Source organism: Sitophilus oryzae, unplaced genomic scaffold (assembly GCF_002938485.1).
Source record: "Sitophilus oryzae breed Bouriz unplaced genomic scaffold, Soryzae_2.0 scaffold_177_pilon_pilon, whole genome shotgun sequence".
Classification (NCBI taxonomy): Eukaryota; Metazoa; Arthropoda; class Insecta; order Coleoptera; family Curculionidae; genus Sitophilus; species Sitophilus oryzae.
The window spans coordinates 7,666,445-7,692,328 of NW_022146479.1; the positions used below are offsets into that span (position 1 = coordinate 7,666,445).

The 25,884-nt window shown below is 29.5% G+C and overlaps 1 protein-coding gene across 1 annotated transcript in view; it reads left to right on the forward strand.

Annotated features, from left to right (window-relative positions):
* Positions 1–25,884, forward strand: part of LOC115882387 (lachesin-like) — a 99,030-nt gene that overhangs the window by 8,965 nt on the left and 64,181 nt on the right. The gene's annotated exons all lie outside the window — the stretch shown is intronic.

Here is a 25,884-nt window from a genome sequence, read left to right on the forward strand (position 1 = left end):
AAACTTACAGACCAAAAAAACATCAATGCGTCTCGAACGGTAGTCTAAAAGCTATTACCTAACACCTATCTGTTCGTTGTCTGATTTCCCTCTCCCTAGTGTGTGAATAATATTTTAAAATTCAATAATCTTGTTAATGTATACAGAGTGTCTTAAAAGTGAGTCTTTTGGATTTAAAGAAATATGTTTTATTTTTAAATTGGCGGGTAGGATTCAAGATGGTAGAACAATCTGCATATTCTGATGATGATATAAATACCTAAAACTTAATATTTTTATACTTTTAGAAAAATCTAAATTATGAAGTACTAACTACACTGTCTACTGTTACTTGAAATTATTATGTTAAAAATTATATACCTAAAAATATAATACTAATAAAATAATAAACAAAATATATGTTCAAAAAAGATAAATGTTTATTAAAAATAAAAATATCATAATCAAGATAATAACTGCTACACTTTTATTCAGAAATCATTTATTAATAATGAAATTCCTTATGTTAAAATTTCTATCGAACGAACTATCAAGGTAATTAACGTGGTAATTGAGTAAGAGTGTAGCTATATCTAATTAAATAGTAGAAGGAAGGTACAGACTCATTAAGTGTATAGATATTCAGCTATTGTATCGGTGAAGATTCTTAATAGGCTCTAATGTGCTTCCTCGACTTCCTTGTAACAAAGCCCGTATCGAAATATGATTAAAACTTGAGACCATTGACACAAAGCACAGCATATGCACCTATTATTATTATTATTATTTCTCTCTTAAGAGGTATCTAACTTCAAAGTAAAAGTGAGAATTTGGTAAGAGGCAATACGGCTTATTACTAATAAAATGAATCAAAATAATCTAATTTAATGTTTATATAAAATAATTACATAGCAAATTTTATACAAAAGATATTTTAAGATCTATTCTGTTTGACTGAGGACTCTGTATATTCGAAAGTCATCTCTGTAAATAGCCAACAGCCGTTACTCTAGGAATATAGTGAAAAAGAATATTCTTTTCAACTTTTCATAAAGTTTTGGCAGCGTTAGTTATCTATAAAGACGAAGTGTACTTGCTGTAACTTTGGTGCTCCCAAGTAATGAGAATAAAATAAACACCAAGTATAAAATTTTTACCTAAGTGTATTCGAAAATACGTTGTAGGTTTTTTTTTATTTTCTTTAACCTTGTCTTTTACCTAGTTCATTGCAATTTATTTTAGCTCTTCACATAATACTAAACACATCTTATTGAATATTAATAAGAAAGAAAGTATATTAAAATGAAAAATGGTAATAGAAATAAAATAAATAAAATGATAAAAAGCCTGTTTTTTGTTGGCTGGTTAAGCTAAAATATTTAGTGAATTAAAATTTGGATAATTGAATAAATTTTGTTTTCATTATTAATTCGTAATTAGTAAACATTCTCCATTTTGAAACTGCCTCGGCCGCAAAAATCCACGGAAGGGAAACTTAATATATTTTAATTTAAAACTGGTATAAGTTTCTTCCCCTTTATTAGCCCACACCATTTTTATATAAATATTCATAAGAAATGCGCTAAAGTTTAACAGCGGTTTCAATTATGGCCCCAGTTATTTTTCCTAACTGCTGGATAAAGAATTCAATGTCAATCAAAGTGAAAAATGAGTATCAAAATAAAACTACATTTTCTAAATATAATACTTCACCAATTGATATGAAAATTAGCTTTTTAATATCGTTATATGATATTTTTATTCATAACTATCTTGGAACTTTTAGTACAAAAACAGAAGCAAGCTTGAATACCGTGAAAAATATATTAGGATACTTATTTCACCTTGACTTAATTAAAATTCTTAATATATAGCTATTTATAGATGACAAACTGTCACAGGATGTTAAAATTAATAACACACCTTGCTTTAATTAGCCTTGAAAATTTATAAGCCCTGGTTTGCCTTTAAATCTTATTTTTTTCAAATTACCTTAAGTATATTTCGTTATTAATTTAGTGCTTGAAAGAAACATTAATAAAATTATCTACTATGTATATGTTTTTCGACATCTTATTTATAAGTTATATACAGATTAATAAAACATATTTTTGTCTAACTCTGTTGTTAATTAGCAATATAAACCATAATCAAAATTGGAAAGATACTAAGAAAGTTAGTGTTCAATAAAACCACTGTTTTATTTGAAAAAAAAATTATGTGTGCACTACGCGCGCATATTTGAAGTGGAACTTCCAAACAACCAAACTTCTTATTAACAGAAATCAAATAGAAGGATTTGAAGGACATGCCTGAAAAAGTGTAGTTTGAAATGTTGAAAAAGTAGTAAATTAAAAATTAAATAATTTGATTCACTTTCACAAAATTTGCATTAAAATGACCGTCTGTCCGTCTGTATTGTATGTAATTTTGTATAGTCTATAGAGAAACTAATTAATAACAATTATTTGATTCATTCTCACAAAATTTGTATTAAAATATCAATCTTTTTGACGTATTTTTAAGCTGTAGGCTGTTCTTCTTACCACTTTTCGTCTCGTGCTAGCTTGTGTGTCATGGCCTTGAATTTTGACTCCCAGCGCGCGTAAAGAAGTTTCACTTCAAAAATTGAGTTATGGTTAACTTGCCGGTTAAATAGATGCCCAAATCCTACTTGAGCGTCTTTTTAACCGGCAAGTATATTAACCTAACCTAACTAACACACGAAAAACCTTAGACAATAAAATCTATTTTTCCAAAAGCTCCTTGATTAAAAATTAATTATTTTAACACAGTCATGACACTCAATGAAAATACATTTTTTTTAATTTGAAAATGCCAAAACTTGACATATATGATATTATATATCACTGTATTCAGAATGTCATTTTCTATAAAATACAGTAAAAAACTACCGACGGTACCATCTAAAAATCTAAAGTTTTAGTATTTTTTCTAATTTGTCGTCATTTCCAGTGAAACAGGAAGTGACCAAAATTAATTGAATTGGTAGTCAATTAATCCTAATTTATATCATATAATAACATACCAAATCTCGTTATTTTATCTGAAAAAAAAAATAAAAAGCTGTAAGGGTGAGCTTTTGGAAAACACCCAGTAGATACAATTCTAATATTTTAACAACTAGTATGTACTGTAAAAATAAAAACTAATGTAATTTATTTGGACTAGTAAGAACTGTAAGTCAAATCAACATAAATTTATCACAAACAGCAAAGCGAATGCCGGTTAACTGCACGTATTTGTATTAAAACTGAACTAACCGAAATGTATTTATAAGATAACACTGTCGGCGGCAAAAAATATTTAGAGAACGTCAATGGAACGCTAAAGCGGTAATATGAAATAGATATGGCCGTAAGCTTCAGCTTGCCAACGAGCGTATAGTGGTCGTCCTCGGTTGGTGCCCACCACATGAATATGCATGCACTGCCCACACACACATGCTGGTGATGTATCACCTACAAGCCAGCGTCATTTCCCGTCCACTATAATCAATTACTTGCGTAAATGAACATGTAACTTTAGCAACATTTATGAAAATATGGCATCAGCAGATATGCAACAGTCCGATGACATCGCTGACGGCCTTTTATTTAATTACAGTATTATTTGAACTTCTTTCATTAATCATGTTAAGCATCAGATATTTTAAAGGATATTTTGATTTATATTACCAACAATTAACAAGTTTTAATACATATCTTTGTATCACAATTCTGTACTTTACGATACACAAATTGCTGTTAAAATTAAGATATTATCAAACGTTTTTCCCTATTTTAACTTTTCTATTAGAAATATTGTAATTCTAATTTTAAACATAATCATCTCGTGCTGCGTAGTTTCAGTAGATTTAAACAGCAAATATAACTTAAAAAACATGATATAAATCGGTGACAAAACTGCGAACCAAAAAATGAGAATCCAAAATCAACAACGAGACCGTTGAGGCGTATATTTTGTATGTGAAAAATATTAACTTCCACAAATTTTCAGCACTTTACAAAAGTTGTTTTGACGCTTCAAGGAATAGGAAATTTAGAGTTCTATATAAAATAAAACTTCGACAAAAGTTCAAGTTCCACAATCGACTCAACAAAAAAATATGAAGTTCAATGACATGTTATATTTGTAATATGTAATATATTCTTGTACCGTTCCTTTTGATATTCTTTAAATATTTTTGTTTTGTAGTTTAAATTTCGTAGTTAGTAGTTAACCCTGAAGTATATTATTTATTATTAAATTATAGATCAACTTAAAAGGGACACCCGAAGTGATTGCATTATATCAAAGGAAGAGAAAACCAAAGTCCTTTAGATCATAGTTCTTTTTATTAGGCAACTTCATCCCGAGGCCAATCTCCAAACAAGAAAATAATAAAGATGCATAAATAATCAATAAGACAGCTCTAAGATAATTAAATATTGACTACAATATCCATTCTAGACTGATCGTTTTTGTTAAACAGTCAATTACAGGGACCAGAAAAAAAAGGAAATTCTTGGGGAATTTATAAACTCATGAAAAGATTCTAAACCAATTTATATCATTTACTGTGGAGCGGTGTCCGAGGATCGGGTCTTAGATAAATTACTCAAGCAGTAACTTTGCTATTTTTTCTTTGTGCGCAGACTGACAGTCAGTTTTAGAATTTAGAAACTCCGTTTTAACTTGTTAATGTTATAAACTAGCGAAAGAAATTACATCAATGACTAGATAAATAAATATCTTTTATTATAATTACAAGTGAATGTAATTACTTTTTTTAGAAGAGTGGTCATGAATGTAGAATGTATGGGAGGGGTGTTAATCACCGCGACCTTACAGATCTATTCTGTGTTACCCTTTTTTCAGTCATAACTCATCATACAGCCAGTATCTGAGACGGTTTTAGAGAGGTTAGTTTTCCACCTCCAATATCAGCCGTACCAAACTTTATGACACGAATCGTTGTCGTCTCAACGCACTCAATGATGAGGTGTTCTGGTGTTTTTCCATTTTTCCCACAGAATCTCTATTCTCCGTTGTTTCTTCAAAGCTGGGTTGTTCTACATCAATTTACTTCAATCCTTCACTGAGGTGTTCGTTGAGGACCCTTGGTGAGTAGAGTAAGAGAGTAGTTCTTAGAGTAAGAGAACTTTATTTTCTTTGCCAAATGTGTTCAACTTCGCTAGGCATTCTTTGACCAGCTTCGAATTGATGGTCACTGAGTTGATCGCTTTTAATACTGCTTGACTGTGGGATAAGATGGCTATTTCTTGTTTCCGATAGTTCCTATCTAAGATAAGTTGTATGTACATCACTTTTTGTTCTGTTAACCATGGCCTCCCTAGCTTGGCTTTCACCCTCACAGAAAATATATCTTCATCTCCTTCCCAGTTCACACACTTCCTGTTTCACACCTTCACAAGTGCCACACTCTTGATCATTCATAGACTACACAAATTCATGGGGATTTGTGTAATCTAAAAATGATTATTGTTACATACTATGCTTTTAATAATAAATTATTATACATAGATAAAGAACTTAATTTAATGACAATCAAAAACAGAATAAAATAATTACCCAAATAATAAAGCATTTAGTATGTAAATATTTTAAACAATTTAATATTTATATCAGCTAATAAATCTGTAAATTTGCTAATTTTCATGACAGGAACAATTACAAAATTAGCAGTCATTTGCAGCACTACTTTGAATTTAAAACTTATACTAACCATAAAAAAAAACAGATATAACCGAATTATATCGGTTGTTATTTATCAAATTTATGCAATTTAAAGCATAATAGCGCAATTTTTGAACACATTTGGAATAAAGTATTGTAATGCATATTCATAGTAAGTAAAACCTATCAATATACATTTTGAATCAAGAATAACTATTTTAAACATATTAGAGTAAACAATGAGTTGTAATTAAATGAATAAAAATAGAAAAGTTTATTTTCATTTTCAATAGAAAAGTTTTTTTCATCAGCTGTGTTTTTGTCTTTATATAAAAAGAGTTTCTTTCTAAATTACTACTCTTATATATATGAAAAATAAATACTCTGATTGATAAATAAAGAAGTATTATAGTAAGTCATTGTAGAAGTATTTTTAAATTGTAATTATTTTGTCAGAGAATAAACAGTGACAAGAAAATTAAATGAGCAATTACCATCTGAAAGTTAATAAGTCTTCCTGAAACTTTTTATTGATTTGTATATCCAATTTCTTTCGGAGCGGCTTTTTTCGCTGGAGCTGTTTCTGGAATTTATTTTTCTGTCTATTATATTCATGGGTAACATATTTCTTTGCCTCTTTTAAGCGTTTATTACATTTTTAACGGTCTTTCTTTTTTTCAAATTAGGCCCAATTTATAACAACACTTCGGTGATTTTTAACAATACCTCTTTTGACTGAAAGCCTCTTGCTTAAATAATGAAAAATACAGTCGTGGAAAAGTTTAATGACATTTTTTGCTTTTCTTTAAAACGAGAATGAAATGCCAGTGTTCTCATATCGATAGCCTTTTATATTTCATCTTTATTTCGGCTTAAATTTTAATCTCTTTGAATTTGGAAATGCTGTTAGGAAACAGCTGTTAACACACAATAATTATATGAGAGGAAAGCCTTCCAGGCCCGAATTTAATTGCTCTTTAGTACGTAATAGTATTTAAGAATAATATTATTTTCACCCAATATCCGTATAAACAATCCGAGTAAATCACTAAGATATTTTCATTAATTTTTAATCTTTATTTATAAATAAATTTTATTATAAACTCTTACGTCTTACAATTAAATATCCATTATAGTTCAGGTATAGAATATGATCTTGTCATTTTAATTCTTTTAGTAAAATGTAATAATTCTTCCAAAATATTATATGAACTCTGTATGTCTGTGTGGTTTCAGTCTGATTGTTACACTAGTTGAGAAATTCTGTCCTTGTCCCAGTACAGTATTATAACAGTTACAAAGTTGAATGTGCTAGTCAATAACGACAATGACACTCTGGATATAAAATAAACAATATATATTTGTGACAGATTTACTTATATTTATGAATTTATACTAAATTTTAATTATTTTTAATACTATTGTGTATTAGAGTTCTTGAGATATTTATTTCTTTGATTTTTTGTTTGGATTTATTTGTTATTAAATATTTTTCAGCATAGCAAATACAAAACTGTTAAAACTACATCACATCCTCAAGAATATTTCCTTCTAATCGATATAAAATTCACAATTCCCGACAATTTTTTAGTCTGAACAAACTTCGTTTTAATTCAGAGGGAATAAATCAATTACAACCGTTGCTAAATTAAGTATTGAATATTATGGAGCCGTGTGCCACGGTCTATTACTTCCAAAGCCAAAATTATAATAGTTTATTATTAGAGCATTAAATCTAGACATGAATATATACTCACTGTCGCAAAACTAGCTATAATGTTATATGAATTCACAGCCTCAAAAAGGCATTATATTCAAAGGACGTTTTCAAACGTACATAGTTCTCGCAACAAGCTGACCGAATGTTATCGTTAGAGTTTATTTTGTTTTCAGGAGCAAACTCTACTTGAAATTTCCCACTTTTGTCTACAAATATTTTAGTGCAAGATAAAGTTTGCGTACACGTCAATAAAAAAAGATGCAAACGACATTCAAAACTGGACGCTCGTAACAGCTTATTTTCGTCATGAACAACGAGAGGCAAAAAAAACTATTCTGGAAACTTTTTAACAAAAGAGAATTAAAGTTTTCGTATGCCGAACTTTTGTGTGAGATATTAGTTGCACAATTTACGCGACCACCAACAATTTTAAAAAGACAGGAGTGGTTAAAGAACTTTAGAAAACTGGAATTGGAACAAAAAGTTCAGCTAGCATTGTGATTTAAAGTTTGAACCTTTACTATCTTTGTTTTATTAAAAGACTCCACCGTTTTTATCACTTCGCAGAAATAGAGCATCTAATTGGTTTTTTCCCGGGTTTTCTTGAAGACAGGCCCCCGAAAACTTCAAGTTACATTTTTTTAAATTCTTGGCTGAGCAAAGAAACTTAACCTTCTTAAAACTTTTGAACTTTTTTCTTCAAGTTTTGGACTATTTTTTTACCTTACAATATAATTTAAAAAGGTCTCTTTCTCGAATGCCGTTGAAATAAATTAAGTAGTTAGAGGTGCCATACTATTTCTCCTGAATAAAAACCAACATTAAATGTCTACAACTTTACAAAACCCCCATAAAAATAGTTACAAGATTATTATTAAATTGTTAAATTTAGTAATAATTGCCGAGGAAAACAAACGAAATCTTTATTCTTATTGACACACTGTCTAAACTAATTTAGCTAGTTTATTTACTAAATAATAATTTTGTTCTATTATTCAACATGATTATTAAACTTTGTACTTACATCATATAGATGTAAATATAAATTGAAAAGTAAAATTATCTGAAACGTGGAAGCATCGAATATTAGAATATATTTTTTATGGTCAAAAGGAACGGTACAGAATAAAAAAGCAGAAAAACATGACGCCAGAAATCCCTTAGAAATCTGAAAAGTCAGTTTCCTTGTCCAGAATGTGGAGGGATTTATAAATCCCGTATTAAACTTTTCAGTAATCGCTGGTTCTACGTTTTAGGCTGTGCTCTTCTTTATTTATTCCCTAAGATGACACATACTCAGTAAAATATTGTATATTTTTATTATTACTATTATAAATGTAACGTAAACTAAACGGAAAAATTGCAAAACAGTAAAATGTGTCTCATAGACTTATTTGTTATGAAAGGCAAAAAATATGTTTGCCTTTAATACATTTAGTTTATATTATGCTAAGTTGTTTAATACATTTTTGAAGAATTATTATTATTTATATGTGTCTAAAGACTATATTTCTTGATTACACTGCGGTAGGAATTGTAATTTTTATTTTAATTTAATTAAGTACTAGCGAGATTTAAACGACATATTTCCGACAAGGAATAAGGAGTACGAATAAGAACAGATATGAGCGAAGATTTAAGATTTTTTTCTGTTGGTATAAGGGCTCAGGTGGTGCGGCTGATTCGAAACCGGCCCAAATCCACATTCCCGCAGTCGATGCAGTGACACAGCGTGCCAGTGATTGATCACCTCTATTTAGCCAAATCCCATTGCCATATCAGCTCGAATCTCATTATTATGTCAAGCCAAGATGCTACTTAAGTTAATGTATGAACAATAGGCATTCTCGCGTGGTTCGCCTGTTGCTATAATTTATTAATAGCTCAATAAAAGTTCGAAGGGAAGGGGAGGGAAGAAACTACCCGCTTTGTTTTTGAATACCAGGGACTAATGTAGTGCAAGGGGCCAATAAAGATTCGATGGATCTTTATATGCGTCGAGCTTCGGGCTTTCAAAAGGGTGCGGGTTTGGACCCTTCTAGGAACTACTAAAAAGGATACTTAGCAAAGAATGACTTCCTTTTCAACCACTTGCACGTCTCTAGTTTTACTACTGTAGGGAGATTGAATTTGTATTGCTCTTTTAACTCAACATAATATTTGAAAATCTTCTATTCTGTAACAGCGGATTATTTGAATAAATTATTCTATTCTCTGTGAAATAACATAAAAAGTGTTGATTGTATTTTTGGTGCAACTACTTTGCAACATGAAAATAGTAAATCAGATTGTTACACCAAATATCATGGATTTTATTATACGTCTATTAAGACATTTTAAACAGTTTTTTTCACCATTACTTTTTCATTTTTCTTTTGTATTGACATACTCCCTGAAATATTAAGAGTTTTTTGTTGCTTAGGTAAATTTGTGTGCAAGTAGGAAAACATTGACGGGTGGTTTTTCTTTGGACTCTAACGCAGTGGTATATTACAAATGATTTTTTAGATTTATTTTATTTATTTTTTATATTAAACAAACAATGATTTAACAAACCAAAACACCCAAACAAAAACAACCTAAACAAACACCAATAATGGAGTTTGGAAATAAATACACTTAAAACTAGATATGTACCGATTGGTGAAGAATTATCTCTGAAAAAATAAAAGCCTGCAATGACTATATCTAGGAGTGATATTTGATACAACAGGTAAAGATAGCAAAGAGATGAAAAAATGAACACAAGCTAGAAGAACAATTGGTTGTCTTAATGGGGTATTTTTGAGTAATGCAGTAGGGAAAATTGAAAGATGAATATATATGAAACTCTTCTAAGGAGTAGTCTACTTTACGGTGTAGAGGTATGGAGAATAACAGAAGCCAATCGAAGAAAACTGGAAGCAGTAGAAATGGATGCTTACAGAAGAACTTTAGAAAATTTAGGATAGGAATAGAGGGATATTTGGCAACCGGCATCGAATGCAAACAACTTGTATGGTACGGAGAAATGCAGAGAATGGAAGGTACCAGACTTTCAAACAAGTTATGCAATGGATACCTCAAAACTGGAGAGAGTTTGGACCCAAGAAGACTTGGAAGGAGGGTATAACAAGAAGCCCCTCACAATGCCCCTCACAAAAAGTGAGGAGCAATGGAATCGTCAAATGGGGTGGAAGGCATCTGACAACGTTGCAAGAACGTTGTGAAGCTATATATTATTTATATTATAATTATAATATTGTAGTTTTATATTTTTATTAGAGGTTTAATTCTCAAATTTACAATTTCGAACATAATACTGATTTCCTAATAAAGTATAAGAAACATGAAGTTATTAAAATTATATTTCTACCTCAAAGTAGCTAGCTTATTTGCTTCAGTATTTAAACTGAATGCTCGAATATAATTTTAAACAATATATAACAATCGTTCTCATCAAGAAAGTCTTATTAAGTGAACAAAGCTGCAAACAAATAATAAACCTTAGTTATACTCCAATTGGATCGTCTTTCTACTCACAAATCATACAAATTAAATTTAGCTCAATAAAAACAACGTGGCTTATTCCAAAGAAGTGAAATAACGCTTCTAGACTATGAAACACAACAAATTGACGTGGCCCCGGGTCTGTTCTTGCTCCGATAAGTAAAACAATGTTCTTACATTGTATATATTTTAAATCTACCTAATTCAGTAAAAGAAATTTTGTATGATAAACACGAAACTCGAAATTATTTATCGCAGGCTGAATTTATTATGTTATTAGTAATGTAACTTGGAGGTATCTCAGAGATAATCTTACTGGATCTTTAGTTAATCACTTCACCGTGATATTGATTAATGACATAACTGGGATAGCGGATAACAATTGCATTGAATCTCAATGACGGAAACAATTAAGTACAAAATATTTGCCATATGTACCAAATACTAGAACAATTAGATCATTTAATTCACTATTCCTTTAGATAAGGTAAATTAGGACTTTATGTTATATTGCTCTAATTATCTTGATGACTTCTTATAGTTTAAAAAAGATATAATTAATTTAATCCATCAGTCTCACATTTCTCTAAATGATAATGTAGAAAGTAGTTTTTCACTTCAATAGTTTTAACGTAGGTTTTACCACAAATTAAATTGCTTTTTCTTTGATGTTTCTTATTTAATTGTTTCTTTAAGCCTCTCAGGACGTAAGAAAAAATTGGATTTGGCCGTTAGTACAAACACAAATTAATGTCCAAAAAAAATGTCCTAAAGTAATTAGAAATGGTAAGTTTATTCGAAGAAAAGAATAGATTTTTAATGAAATGTTATGAAAATATTAAGTTTTAGATGGGGCCAGAAATTTTAGAATACAACCAGGATATTTAAAAAAATAATAAAAATGTTTAGTTTTTGTAAAAACAAACACAAACTTATTCTAGCTCTTTACTTGAAAAAAAATTAAGCCTTACCATAGCCAATTTCCTTAAATATATTTATCCTAATTTACATTTGTCTTATACAATTAATTATCTGGAACCTTAATAAAAAAATATACCTCGTATGAAAATGTAAAAAAATCCCAAAGATTTTATAAGAGGATACATTATAATACATAAATAATATTATTACACTGTAATGTCATTTTTCTTAAACTAATAAGTGATAAATAATGGTTTCTAAAACACAAGAGGCATAACTAATATTTTGTGCAGATGTTATGACTAAAAAGAAAGGGAAAATGTAATAAAACAATATCAATCAATCAGTAAAAGAAACCGACTTTTCCGATTTACGGATTACTTTAAAGAAACGATTATAAATGGTTATATTAGGAAATATCCAATAATAAAACTTTTTTAATAAAAACGCACATATATGGCTAATATAAATATAGTTTATGGATGAAGATTATAAAATAAACCCGTTATCCAATCACCGTATTGAAAAAATGCTGTAAATATAAAACCTTTAATTCGCTTTTTATCACACGTTCGGCATAGCGGTGTTGCCAAGATACATACAGCTAAAAATGAATTGAATTAAATAACAAAAAATAATATTCAGTTATTAGGCTATTATTTTTTTGTAATTTATACTTTTGTGCTTTTTTTGTTTGAAATCTAAATAATCAAAGTTTAGTAGAGCCTCACAATAATATTTTAAAAAGCATTTTATAAAATATATTTATTAAATAATAGTTGGGGGGAGGGCACCCTATGGAACAAAACGGTATAAATACATCGACAAAAAGAGAAAATTTAATCAAGAGAAATATTCGCTGCACAACAAAATGCATTAAAAATGTGGTGACCGTTATTTTTATTGTAAAATTTAGGTTGAAACATATTCTAAATATTTTATAAACAGCCTCGATAAATAGATAGAATAACTAATTAAATCAAACTCAAATAGTTAGTACATTTTGTTTTGTTCGTTATACATATTTTTTAGAATGGCTAAATGGAAAAACAGTTGCAATTTGTTAGATATACAGTCATTCTTGTATTTTTAATAATTTTTTTAAAAAAGGCTGAAAATAATATTTTTTTATTCATTTATTAATATTTCTGAAGCTATCAAAACCCAATTAATAATATCATAGGATTATGTAAAGTGATCACAAAGGAAGCCAAAAATTCAATAATATGCAGGGTGTTCCATTAAAAGAATCATCCCGATCCACTTACACTTTTTTGAGCCGCCCTGTAGAAGTTAAAATATTTTCCTGAAATACACACTTAAACTAAATTTCTAAATTTATTATTATAGGAGCTACAGATGCCCGACGCACTATTGCCGGACTCTGTATATAAATGGTTATTGCCTGCATATATTCAACGCTCTTAGGATTTACAAAATTATTTTCTTATTATTTAAGTTAACTCTCTTATTTTAGTTATAATCAACTATTGACTCTTAAGAAATTTTTCAAATAAAGATTTTCAAACTTCGGACAATAAATCCATTCTTTATAGCTTTTTATTTTGTCTCATTATTAATTTGTTTCCGCTATATTTGTCTTTATGGCACTGTATTTTGTTTTTGTTAATTAGAGATACGAATGTATAAAAAAATTAATAAGTATGCAATACGTTTTTCTATTGATAGTGAAAACAGTGTTTTAAAATTTAATATTAATGTAATCATTATTTAACATATGTTTTATCTAAACTTGATTCCAAATATTTAATATTATAATAATAAATATATTCTAACGCTCTTCTCTTAAATCAAATTGAACATCGCATACGAAATGGTAACGAAGTGAACAGTCGAAATAACTTTATACTAAAACAACGGCCATTCATTCATGTCATTAATATCAATTTGATGGGGAATAGCAGTGTAGCTATCCGAATAATTTGCTATAAGGGCATCCGAAACCAAAATAAAATCATCTGTCAATCCTTTTAATTATATTTCATCCAAAAGTATATAAACGATAAACCCAAACGTCAGACCAGAAGCAGAGGGTTGTTGTCGGCCCTTGTCGGTCAGCTATTTCTATCTCGCCCGCTCTCATTCGTTCCAGTTGTGTCGTGTTCTATCTCAGTGCCATCTCCAGACAACATTCAGCATTACACCACAAAAACACCCCAATATGTAGCTTTTAAATTAATGATCCTGGCAATTGCTTCCTGCCTCGTCTCGCCTTTTCTCTTCAACTAATAATATTCAGCGCGACGAGACCATTTATATTTATTTTGAAATATGCTTTAGAGCTGACCGCAAAACCAACATATTCACACTGTCACGCTCTCTGGCTTATCGTTTTATTTTTACCGCCACATAATCTCTCAGATTTCGCACGCTTTATTTACACTTTTACATTTTTGCGTTTACCCTTTGTTAATTACAAAGACAAAGTGCATTAAATTAATATGCCACCATTGATCAACTGCAAAAAAATCGGGTCATTTCGCCACTGAAAGAGGAGATTAAAAAATAAAAATATTTATTTTTTATATGATGCTTCTGCGTTAATATTCCACGTACCAGATTTTCACTTGCTATTAATTTGTAAATCTAACTAACAAAAAACACTGAAATTAAAATATAACTGTAACAAGAACATTTTTAAATTCCTATACCATTTATGGCGGTTTCATTACTTCAAAATATCAATGGAAGGAGAAATCTACAAAATAAAAGAGTTACTTCTAGTAAACACAACTGCTTTGAATCCAAACGGAAAAAAGCTTGTCAGTGCCTAGTAAGAGAAATTTCCCTAACCGAAAAGTGCTTAACGTTTCAGGAGGTGTATTTCCTCTCGTTGTTGTGTTAATTCCTTCAACATATTCTTCTGGGTATTACTCCACTGTAAAGAATATCTACAAAATACTCTTGATCCTGAAAATTTTAAAATTCAGTAAGCATTTATATTCATTAAATAGTTTTTATAAATTATTATAAAAATATATATGAATATAAGAATAAATAATTAATTAACACATATATAAAATTTGGTAAACATTTAAATTCATTAGAGGGTTTTTGTTAAAATATGACAATACAAAAATAATATTAATTCGTTTTTAAAAGCTTATATGAAATAAAAATCCAAAATAATAATTAACCAAATTCAACGACTAATCCTTTGTGAAATATATCTAATTTTTACTAAAACTGTCCATCGAATCAGAAACAAAAACGTGCCAGTAAAGTTGTAAAAAATGTAAAAAAGAGAAAATTTAATCAATAGATATATTTGATATGTATATAAAATACGATGGCATTTATCAATTTTATTGCAAAAGCTAGGTTAAAGAATATCCTAAATGTTTTTTGGGCTGGAAATTGGAACGAAGTAAAAAAATGTTAGTGATATTGGATTTTAGCTGTCAATATGTTAAATTCCAAGCTATTTGCTGTTCTGGTCGTTTGAAATGATCTTACCTTCCAATTGAATACTAAACGAGGACCTGTTTTATATGTCCACAGAAAAAACCTTATTGTCGACAAACTGGTATATTACAAATATTTCTTCTGACAATATTTCTACTAAAAAAAACATTAATTTTCCAGTAGTTTTTTAGATGAACATATAGGTTAGTAGCGAAAATAATTAAAGTTATAAAAAACTAAATCCACTGTACGTATAGCACAATTATCTCTAAAACTGCAAATTTTCTCAAAGTCGGCTGATTTATTAGGAAACTTGATGAGGCCGCTCTATGTTTAGTACATATTTAAAAACTTAGAAAGCATTTCAAATTTCTTTATTTGCAAACTTTATTCGGTTCAGCTATTAAAACAAAAACAAACTGTAGTTCTTTGGATATCTATTCTTTTTTATTATTCTGTCCAACTTTTGTAGAATTCACCAGTATTAACTTGAACCAATTACACTGGTCTGCAAAAAAGGAAGACTCTCGAATCCCGGCACCATTCCTGGTAATTTTTAAGTAAAATAACGGCCTGAATCCATATAATCAAATATACCGTTTCTTCTATTACCAAGGGTTTTTGGGGAAGCTCCCCTCTTTATTTTTATCATATTTTTGATAACTTTTTGTTAATATTGATAATTCATCGACCTTTGGATGGATCTCTACCTTTATTTGGTGCTTGCTTACAATTTATACCAATATATTTAAATTTAAACCAGCAGGACTGCGCCAACAGCCTTGCATTCTACTTCCCTGAAAATGTCTTCTCTAGCTAACCGATGTTGTGATAGAACCATTCCTCGTGTTCAGCCGAGATGATACATGTTTCTAAATTTTCAAGGAAGAAGTCCAAGTGCGAATAAAGGAAATGCATTTTAAGAGTCATGTTACATCCCACGGCCACTTTTGTGGTTACTCAAAAAGTTCTTACACTTGTTTTGGAGTGCAAATTAAGTCGTGTTTATTTTCGATTCAGGTGTTCAATGGTGACCCATAAGAACGTAGTGAACAGGAATCTGGTGACCCACAAGAACTGATTTCTTGATTTGTAAAAGGTTTTGTAAGGATTAATTATTAATTTAAATAAAAAGGCTATAAAATAGATTTTAAAAACACAGGTCTTAAAAAATATACCAACCACACAATTCGCATATTTCATTCCTTCTTGATGTACGCCACTGGGATGAAGGGTAACGCCTGGAAGACAGTAAACAATAAAGGCGTCTTGAAAGATCTTAAAATTGCAATTTCGTCATTGCAAGCTGCAGCCCGAATATAGGTACTGGTAAGGTGCAGTGCAGTGGCAATTTGGCAGTAACAAATCAGCAGATTTTCACAAACAATTTCGATAAGATCTTATCTATTTGTTTTCCAAAAGAGTGCTCTTACCGAATCTCATATAATAAATCGCTTAGTTCGAATCTAGCTTTGAATCCGTAAGCCGTTTAAATGTATTTCTAAATATGAAAAATATTTTACAATTCTCCACTGCTTCTCTTTGGAATCTTGTCGAGAAAATACGCTAAATGAAGATGATGTTAAAATGCATATTTTTATTTAGGACGCCCATGAACCAAATAGAGGAATTTTTAAACGGGTAAACCGAGGTATTTAAGTTACTTTTTTGCCTCATAATCTTATCAGTGTTTATTATATAGAAGCCAGGACGCTTAAACATTCTGTTTGAAACATTCTGCATAATTTTCGTCTTTTATTGCCATTTTCTTTTTCAATGACAGTAGAAGTTATCAAGATACGGGAAAACCCCAAAAAATTAAAACATCTACAACAGAGAGTATTTTGATAAAATATTAAATAAATCATAATATTTATATAATAAACTTTAAACAAAAAAAACTACACTTAGGTAAAATTACTGTGGTTTTCTTTCTTTTAGTAGCAATATGTTCGGTGCCTTAAGAGCATTCAGAATCCAAACGACGTATGCTATGATTGCAGTGTCATACAGTGATTAAAACGTTAATACATCAAGATGTGAGCAATAGAGTGCATCAAATATATATGTTACTGTTGAGCACTTTAATTTATTTGCATATATTTTTACTTTTCAATTAGATATTAAAAATTCTGTATTTACTATGTAAAGTATATTTTATTATTATATGCAAAAATAAATTTCCAAATTTATTGATTTTGAGCATAACAATCCACAGATCAAATATTTAAACGTTATATATGTTCGTTTTTATGCCACTAAGTTAAATTCTATGTAGAATTTTATTTTCACTGATATTTTCCTACCCAACAAATAATTATATACGCCTCAAAGCGTACATGTCATCCCCTCGTCAAAAGTAATATGGCATTAATAAAAAAATTAACTATGTTATAAAGTTTAAAAGCAACAACTCTATGTATGGAAAAAAGTCGAAATTCTCATCTTTTGGCTATTTTTACACATTTTCAGTCTTAGAAAACTAATAAACATAATTATAAAATTATAAAAATACCAGCATTTGTAGAAAAAATTATGTAGATCGAGAATATATACACGTTTGAAGGCTAGATACATACCTTACCTTTATGAGAAGATTTTTTTGGACTCTTTCTTTTAGTTATTTTTGATTATGGTTGGCCTAAATTTTCTTAGTCTACGCCTTTTAATTAGTAAATAACAGCAGTTTTTACATAATTAGTGACATGACGAAAATCGTCAGTTCTCCTTACTGGAAAAAAGTCGAAAAATGGCCATTTTTAGCTATTTTTATATATTTTCAAATATCTAAGATCACTGCACAACCCTGTAGAAATATATTTCCACTCAAATTTTCCTACCGAAAAAATAATTATTTACGCCTCGAGGAATATATGTCATCCCCTCGTCAAAAATAATAAGGCATTAATAAAAAGTAAACTATTTTGAGAAAGTTTTAAAGCATTTTGAATACATAACTTAATCTCTGACACATCCAAAACAATCTGATCTTTAACAATAAAAATATTTAATGAAATGGAACAAAATAAATAATTAAATAATAATTTTTATTCTTTCATTTTCTTAAATAAAAATTGAACAGATATTCTTAACTTAACTAAAATTGGCAAAGATTAGCCAATTTTTGTGACAGTATTTGCAACTACAATGTTACAGGTGCTCGTTGGACTACTTACCGCAATTAATTTGAAAACTTATAAGAAAGAAATTGAAATAATATAATGCCGGTACTGGTTGCAATTCTATTCTATATCGATATAGGTCAAAATATAGATGCAAAATTAACTAGTTAAGGCAAGGGGTGCCAACCTGATAGACACTTCATTGTAAGGGAGGGTCCTTAAGCGGTCTTTGTTAACCATTAATCATAGTATAAGGCTAATGGAGCCACAAAACGGCCTAATCGGCTCTGTCCACGGCTTTTGATATCTTGAGGAGCAATAGTTCGAGATAGTGATTTGCACATTTCCTTTAATTATTTAATCTCCTTAAAACGGTATAATTATTATTGATATACGCCTATAACTATTCTACTAAGAAGATTTATAATTATTACTCGACCCAAAGGTAATTGCCTTAGAGATTTGTCCATTAAAGTACAAATTATGCTACTCCTACGCGATTTAAAACATATATACTCAAAGTGCTAGCGATGTACAACAAAAATATTGATGTATATCTAATTAAACAAATTTATAATCAATATAAATATGAACTCAAATCTAAATTTGTATTGACTTAATAACTATTATATTTTATTAGGTTTTATTTAGAAGCTTAGAAATTGTATTAGCTTTTCTAACTTACAGGTTTGATAATGAAATGTATTTTAAGTAAACACCTAGATAATCATAATATATTTTGTGATAGATGAGATTTATGAGGAGACACTGACCCACGCAAGATTTTGAACTGACCAACTAGTAAATTTTTACAAAATATCAAATAAAGTTTATAAGTTTACTCACATTTTGTTTTTTGAAAAAATATCGGCAAACTACGCCAATTTTTACCTGTTAAGCCAACTGAATTTTAAAGAGGTGTAGTTTTAAAAATACCCAGTTAAAAATTTTCAGACCTGACCGACGAGCTAGTAGTAAAAAATATGAACAAAACTTGACCCACGTTTGAAAAAGGCTTGCCATCCGTGGCTCAGTGCAAATAATCACAAGATTGACAAAATCTGCACATGGCTTCGTCCGTCAATTTTATCTATTTTATCTTAAAATGCCACTAGGACTAGAATCCATGCTCAAAAACCTCTTAGTGGTCTTTATTTGTACAATTTTGGCTAAACAATCAAAAACACTTGATATTTAAAAAGTGGGATGTCTTTTTTGTCCTGTTTTACTATTTGAATATAAAAATCTAACTAAAATAGAAAAACTTAACTCGTCTACTTAACTGTTGACATACTGACAAGTAAAAATTACAAGAAATATAAGTCTAAAATAGAAAATATATACATCTAATATATTATTATTGCCAGAGATGTCTAATGAGGAGGTATAGAAAGCCAAACAGTAAGCTGAATCAACTAGGGCAAAAATAAAAAAAAATGCAACAGAAATCAAGCAAGATATTGATTGATTCCTGTTTTCCGTAAAATGTTTTGTTTGTGGAAGTTGCTTTCAACTCCCTTATTATTCTAACTGGGAATATTTCATCCACAAATCGAATTTTACTACTACACGGGCATGGAAAATCAAACAACGTGAAACAATTTTCGAATGCCGTTGAGCACGGTTTCATTTTGAGTCCGGAATTATTCCTTTGGAGAGTGTCTATTAAATTCGCACAACCTTTGAGCATTGTGTATTGATATGACCGTATAAATAAACCTTTACTCCATTGCCAGCCATGAAAGAACACAATAAGTTGATAATATCGCATGGCCATAACTTATAATGGTTATAGACAGATACAATAGGGAGTCTCTCCAAACCCGATAAAATTATTGATCAAAATAAAGATGTAAATAATAAACGACCAAGGATGGAACATTATTCAAATTATTTTTCAATATTACAAAGGCGCTTTGTTACTATAAACATTCTTCTAGCTCGCTAGTTTAATAAACTAAAATATACCTCATTATCGCTTCTTAGGGATATAGTTTGTGAACAATACGACTCTCATTAAAGGCAAAAAGAAAGTCTCTTTTCAGAAGATAGGTGAATGGAAACTCACTAGCGACAATTACTGACTGTAATTTTCCTACAGAACAATTCGCCGAATTGTTAGAAGTTGCCTTTTTAATCAAACTAAAATTAAAAAGGGACCATTTAAAAAAAAATATTGATTACCCACAGATGTTCCGAAGCAATAAAGATGTAAGAATCTCTATATATCAAATAAATTGTGAATAAAGTCTAGTTTAAGACAACTGGGCATCTGTGTAATGGAAACTTCTTTATAAGTTTTATATCTTAGTTTCAAATATTCTTTGTAAAGATATGTTTTATAGGAGCATAACGATAAGTTAAAATTTACGTAATTTAAGAAATAATATATTTTGTTCTTGTTGGAATTTATCTATATCTACATAAATCTGATAAAAAGTCACAAATACATAATAATAAGATAATAAAAAATAGTTTAAAGATAAGAGTAGACAAACATTTATTTACTAATAAATATGTGTTTTTTCATAATTGGATGATGTATGATACAGATTTTATAAATTTCTATGTTTTGTTTCAAAATCAAATGTGTTTTCTACAGTCATCAATTTGTAAATGGGTACACTCAAAATAATAAAGAAATAATAGCATATAAAGCAATGTCAATATGTATTGATCGAAATGACCTGTAAAAATGCGGTTAGCAAAAATATCCCGTTAATTTTTGGTTTCCCAAATAAAATAAAAGTGTTCGTTAAAAATTACATTTTTAAATTGAACAAGCTAAACTATCAGTTTTAACCGACTGGATTTTTTAACGATAAAATAAGAGCTAATCTATATTGATATATCAAATGAATTGTTGGAAAGAGCGGCAATTACAAACTATGCTGATATGCATTGTTCCTGACGTAAAAGATTAATTTTTTTGAGCCACGTGATGCCATTTGCAAACTTTTTCAATTATTTACGCTGTAACTGGAACCATATAATTTGTCAAGGACTATCCTTAATATTTCTCCTTTTTTGAAAAAAAAAAATCCGCAAATTATAAAGTGGACCAGTTAAAGTCGGCGGCCATTGTCAGACTAAATATTTTTATTCAATTGAATTGAATGAATGACGTCGAAATAACAACGGACAGGCGAGGGAAGGCCGCGGCGAGAAGCAACCAGTTCTAAACCTTCAGCCCGACACAGATAAATAGCCATCATTCAACAAATACCATCTTTAATCACATGAAATTTCAGCCAAATGCCAACTAAACACATAATTTTTTACTTACTCGCTCTTCTACTTTAATGAATATTAAATACTGTAATGTAAACTACTATCAATGCCTTCCCTATTGATTGTTTAGGCAAGTTAAAGAAAATACCTTTTTAAACTGTTTTTAAATCTGGGACTACTCTAAAAATAAGAAGTGTTTTAACAAAAACAAAACCGGAATCAACAAAAGAAGAGAAAGAGTATATTTACCAGGTACCTTGTGAGTGTGGTTAGCCGTATATTGGATTGACAAAACGTCCTCTACATGTAGGACTTGACGAACATAAAAAATATACAAAAAGAGACGAAACAAAAAATCAGGTATTGCAGACCATCTGTGGCCCAATCACATAAAATGGTCGGAAGCTCGGGTTATCTACAAGAAACCTCTCTAGAAAAACATAATAGCTATAATAATATCCTTAGCCATACAAATATGGTAATTCCCACAATATGGCAATCAACGTATATAAAACGTACCATTGCGGGTATTCTCAGTGGACAACGTCATGCATTGTAAATTACGTTATGAACAACACTTTAACGGGTAAATGCTTTGCTCAGTAGTGTAAGATTAGTTCACACTTAATAACGATGAAAGTGATTCATCTGACTTAAACGTTATGTTAAAATATATAAAGAGAATGGAAGTCCGAAATTCTTTTAGTTTCAAAACTCATCATTCTCTACCACGTTCAAAGAAACATATTATGATAATATAATTCGTACAAATTTAAGAATTAATCTATTTTCTTCTTGTGGGTATGTATCTATATCTATATAAATCTAGAAGAAAAAAAACTATTAGTAACAAATATATAACAATAGGAAAATAAAAAAAAACAATTAACAGACAACAGTTGACAAATATTTATTTACGAATAACATTTTTTTTTCATAATTGGATGAGCCATGGTACACACTGTATTAATTCCTATGTTTTGTTTCAAAATTATATATAAAATGTGTTTTTTACAGTCATCAAATTGTAAACGGGTATACTCAAAATAAACAAGAAATAATAGCATATAAAGTAATATCAATATGTATCGATTGAAATGATCTGTAAAAATGCGGTTAGTAAAAATACCCTGTTAATTCTTGATTTCCCAAATAGAATAAAAATGTTCATGTTTTTACATCTTCCGTCCTTTGCTCAGTAGTACGAATTTAAATTCAACATTCATAGACACATACGACAATATAGGTCATATAATTAATTTCTACTTTAATTAAATACTATCTCAAATTTAACTTTAGTTCTGTTAAAAATTCAATCTTGTTTGAACTCCGAAATATAACACTGACCCATTTTAAATGCTTGTAAACCAACGTGAGCCAATAAAACTTAGATTACTAGACAAACAAAATGCGGATTATTAAACCTCTGGCAGTTATTGAAATGTAGGCCATAATTAAGCCAGATGCCCGCCAGTCTCAAATAAAATAAAACAAATTAAATTAATTAAATGAAACAATTCGTGATAGTTTTATTCACATGAAAGGTGGCGGCTTCGGCTTGGAAACCGAATCAACCGCAAGGAATTGATATAAAAAAGCATCGTTTAGCGATAAAACCGAGTTAGAACACAAGCCGCAAGTAGATTCGTCTTAAAAAATCTCCGAGGTTTGCTCTTCCTTATTGTTACCCTTTTTATTTTGTCCTTTAGCAGGACTTTATTGTGAAAGAATGAGTGTGTACGGCTGGATTTGTAAAGAAATTAAACTCTCTTTATCTGCTTTAATTAATTTTCTTTTTTAATCACATTAATTTTATTACAAGGAGTTGGGTTCACGAGATTTTATTTTCTTGTTTTGTCTTCTATTTAATTAAAGTAGTGAGCAACGATTAGATCCAAATCAGCTTCCATCGATAAACTATCAATATCGATTTAATTACACGTGTTATCTCTTAATATCCTTTAATAGATAAATGACATTATTACCTTGAATCAGTTAATTTCATTATCTACAGAGCAGTCTTTTGATAATACTATACACTGGAATTGCAATTTATTTAAAAACCATTTTCGTAGAAAGTACTTAGTTTTGCACACTACAAAATTCAAGATGTAACGTGGACTTTGAAAACTAGATATTATAACTTTGTAAAGATATGTTTAATAAAGGAAATATCAATTTTTTTCAAATATACTTAGAGGTAAAGAGACTGATATATAGCTGTTAAATTAGGCTTGATAGATATATTATATTAGATAAGATTCTACGATGATACTATCGGCTTCTTCCACTGCGACCTTTTTAGATCTACTGTAGACCCTTTTTAATGCTTTTCAGAAAATCTGACAATTTGGAGACTGAACCCTCCATATAGCTCCTTGTCAATCGCATATCATTGCTTGGTACATTGAACCGCATATTTGCTAGGCTGAGCGACATAACATTTATCCAGTCGTTTCTTCTATGGATTGAGAAAATCTGCACATGACTTCGTCAGTCAATCCAATCAGTCTTACATTCAACCGTTAGTAGAGACACTATGGCTTTGACTGCCTTTGCTTATCAGTCCTGTAAAATAATATCAATCATCGTTAAATAACATCAACATTAGCTAGTACATAAATTGAAACGATATTTAGAAAAGTAGAGGAGTAACTTTTGAAAATGGATGATTTTAAGAATGTAGTCTCAATGAGAGATTGAAAAAATAGGAATGGAAACACGTGTGTACCATAACTGTTTTTTAGGCAAACTTAATTATATTAATAACCATACAAATAGTAATAATATATAAATAAAATGGCATTGCTTAGCTTGGTGTGGAATATTAGCTTAAAGATATTTATTGAGATAAACTCTATTTAAAGTCATTTTAATTAATTATAGTTTAAAGTCCTTAATTTACTTACTTAGTGGCTGAGGTCGCCGAAAGAACTCTTTACCTGTGAATTTGTCTTAATAGAATCTTTGAGGTTTGCTTGTTTTTATTATCGTCCTTTTTATGTTGTCCCTTAACAGAACTTTATTGTGAACGAACACACTCGGTCTACGGCAGGATTTGTAAAGAAATTAAACTCGCTTTATCTGCTTTAATTAGTTTTCTTTTTAATCACATTAATTTTATTACAGGGAGTTTTGTGCGGAATATTCTTGTCTTTAGTTTAATTAAACTAGTAAGATGAGATAAGCTTTAAATAACTTTATAAAGATTGAAGCAGCAGTGATCTTACAAGACATAGAAAGAAGTCTAATCGCAATGGTGATATTATTTTCGAATTATACTTTTTATACTTTACTAATATTTATGTTTGAGTACCATCTTTGTAAATAGAGACTGGCTTCTTAAATAATAAAGTTAATTAAAAAGAAATTCTAACTAATTCAGTTGATTTGATAAATTGATATTTCGTCTCAAGTCGAATCCTTTAAAGTAAAAAACGGCAACCTCCGACTTTTTACCACGGAAAGTCGAAGAAATTTATTGGATTAACAGACAGGGACCATTTCACTTTACATTCGAAAAGAATTCAATATATACCATTTGCCTGACACATTTTCTATTTTCTTGACAATAAAACCCCCATGAGTGTACGCATGTTAAAAAGAAAACGGAGAAGAACACAGAGGCAATTTACATTGCTGCTAACCGTTTCTGAAAAATATAAATTTAACTTTTATTCATTAAGAATATTTCTTATAATACAAATAAATAAATTTAGTGTATATGGGTACGGTTTAAGCATTTTATTATAACTTTAGTAGTGAGAAATTGCAATATAATCACAAAACATATACCTAATAAAAAAACCGGGTGATATTTTTCATTATGCGGAACGCCTTTATTAAAATATCGAGGCTCTTTTATAAATAAGCTTTCAAAGGTAGTCGGTTTACTAGAATGGAGTCAAAATTCAATTCGTGACTATGTCGGTTTCAAACTCCTCGAGTGTCATCTTTATTGGGAATATCTGCTTAAATTGCATAAAAATGCGGTTCTCCAGCTAACTTTTCTTAGTCACGGATATTTCACCTTTGGATTATTTGGTATACCTTAATTCGAGGAATAGAACTAAGAATTTATCAGTAAAAAATAAAGATATATTTATTTTGATGGGAGTTGATAGTTTAAAGATAATAATGATTGATTCTGTTTTAAAATAATATGTAAAAGATAATAATGATTGATTCTATTTTAAAATAATATGTAAATTTCAAACAATGAAAATGAGTTTTAAAAAATTTAATATGTAACGTGTATGTGTGGAAAGGGGGAAAAGAGAGCAAGCCTGATATATT